Raw genomic sequence first — 2,600 nt, 5'->3', positions numbered from 1 at the left:
CTCCACTGGCCAGGCACCAGCAGCGGGGGACCCCTCAGCTGCTGTTGGCGGGGCTGTCCGCAGCCCCGGCTGCTCACACCTGGCCGCATGGGAAACCGTAAGAGGGGATTTTCCCAGGATTCTGCTTTTGGGGGATGGGGGATGAGGAGGAGCCTCCTGCGACATATGAAACACCCCAAACAGAAAGATTTACTGCATAAATATGGCGTGAACGTCCCGCTGTGAAGCCGCTAAGCTCGGATGTGCTGGGGGTGGTCACGGCTTTGTATCGAGGGCGGGCTGGCCGGGCCCTGGGCCCCCCGCGGAAAACCCACCCGCTCGCTCGCTCGCTCATCTGGGATTGCGGCTTGTGCCGGAGGCGCCCTCCCGGGCTGCCCCGGGGCCTGGCCGCTCTTTGCCTTCCCAAGGTCCCCACGCCCCAGGGTCTGCCCTCAGGTTCTGGGGCACACTCTGGAAGCCGTGACGACTCAGAGGTGGCGTTTGAGCCTGGTCCACGGCCGGGATTGGGGGAGGGAGCCCCCAGCCTCCCGGGAAGCTCCCGGGCCCTGTCCTGCTCTCTGAATGTGTGGGAAGTGGGGGTCCTCCATCCCTACCCCATGGGCCTCGGCTGGGGGCCGGCTTCTGGGGACAAACAGCGATTAACCTCATTTGGGCATTGGGGAAGTGTCCTTCCTGGCAGGCCTGGGCCCAGGGTGGGGCTAGGGGCTAGCTGAGCAGGACGTGCAGCTGCCACCTCCCACTGAGGGGCCACGGGCAGCGCTATGGCCAGCTTCTGCAGGGGCCTAGCCTGGGCCTTCGCTGCCAGCAGCAGATCTCACTTCAGCTATTTTGTGATGAAAACACATTTGATAAAAATTGCTTATTTAAGGGGAGCCCCCAGACTGTGCATGGGGCTTGAACAAACCCTCGGGTGCTGCAGGTTGCAGGCCCACGGCCAGAGGGCCTGGGAAGGACGTGTGGACTGTCACCGTCACCGTCACCAGCTTTCCTGCACCTGCCTCCCGGGGAGCCTGGCACGGGGCCCCCAGTGGGAAGAGCCCAGCTTATGAGGCTGCACCAAGCCACAGGGGAGGCTGGGAAGCCCTCGCCTCGTCTGCGGGACCCAGCTCTTCTGCAGAGAAACAACTGTCGTCTCGCCTGAGCTTTTGGAGGGGCCCCTGCCGGCCTCTCCCGGGACCTGCTCAGGCTGGTCCGGGGTGGTCGAGTGACGAGCATGGGGCCTCCGGCCTGGGCTCCTCAGTCCAGGAGTGCCTTCCTATCTACGGCCTGGGGGCCCCCGTCCCTCGAGCCCACCCTTCCTGCGTGGAGAGATCGTCTGTGTGTTTGGGGCGAGGGGTGGGAGCCCCCCTCAGCAGACCGTTGGTGCCTCCTGTCTCGGGGTCTCCCGCACCAGCCCCGCTCGGGCGCGTAGTAGGCGCCACGCGTGTGCCACTGAGGTTAGCATGAGGCTGGTGATGCGCAGCATGACGTGGAGCCCGGTCTCCCCACCACGCCGGCTCAGCGCCCTCCTAGCGTCCCGGGCCCCTCGGCAGGATGCTCGGCTGAGGGTACAGCTGGTTCCAAACTCTGAGCTGGCAGGACAAGGACTGTCCTGTCCCTGCCAAGGTCAGCGCAGGGCCAGGCAGCGGGCAGAGGCCGGAGGTGGCCCACGAAGGAAATGGTTGAAATTTGCAGCCAGGGCAGGAAATGGACGGAGCGTTGAGGAGGATTTGGAATGCCAGCTGGAATGCCGCCCCCTCCGCGCCCCGCTCCCCCCGAGACCGGAGCCCAGAGTCAGGAAGCGCCTGGTGTCCTGGCTGGAGGAGCTCTGGCCGCTGCTGGGGGGTGCCCCCTCCCCCCCGGTGCCACCCCCGCCACTTCCAGCTCCCAGCTGGAGGCTTTCTCAGGGGAGCTTTTGAAAATGGAGGGAGGGGCTCAGGGCGGGGGAGGAAGCGGGAGCCAGAACCAGGACCACGGAGTCCTGTCCCCCCCGCCCCACGCGTGAGGCTCCCTCCCAGCTCCCCCTCCTGGAGCACGAGGCCCTCGAGAGTCGACAGCACCAACCCCTCCGTCCCTCGACGTGCCCGGCGTCCAGCGTGCTCTCGCCGTCCTGCACACACGAGCTCCGCCTGGAACACCTTCCTGATGGGAACCCGTATTCGGCCTTCAGAACCCAGCTTGGCCGCAGCTCCTGGATCAAGCTGTCCCTGAAGCCCCCCTTCCAGATGCTGCTCCCCTCGCCTGCTCCGCCACAGTTTCGGAGTCCAGACCCCTGCACTGGGGGCCGCCCGCCCCCTCCTCCACACCCCCAGGCCGTGAGCGCCCGCACCCCGCAGCCTGCGGGGGACGCGCAGTTGGCTCCCAGGGTCTGCCGGGCTCCGAACAGCACCATGTTTGGTTTCGGTGAACTTCTCTTCGGCTGCCCGAGACGGCCGTGGGGTCAGAGCATGTGGGGACACAGGGACCTGCCTGGACTCGGTCTGCACCCGACATCGCTGCCATTCTCAGCGTCACCCTCCTTCTTTGGCGCCATGTGATTCGACGCTCGGCCTCGGTCCGCAAGCCTGTGCGAAGCCCGGCTCCCCTGCCAAGTTCACGTCCACGTCCACGTCCCCGAGCCT

This window comes from Pteropus medius, unplaced genomic scaffold, assembly GCF_902729225.1.
Source record: "Pteropus medius unplaced genomic scaffold, Ma_sr-lr_union100, whole genome shotgun sequence".
NCBI lineage: Eukaryota > Metazoa > Chordata > Mammalia > Chiroptera > Pteropodidae > Pteropus > Pteropus medius.
This window is presented reverse-complemented; position numbering follows the sequence as displayed.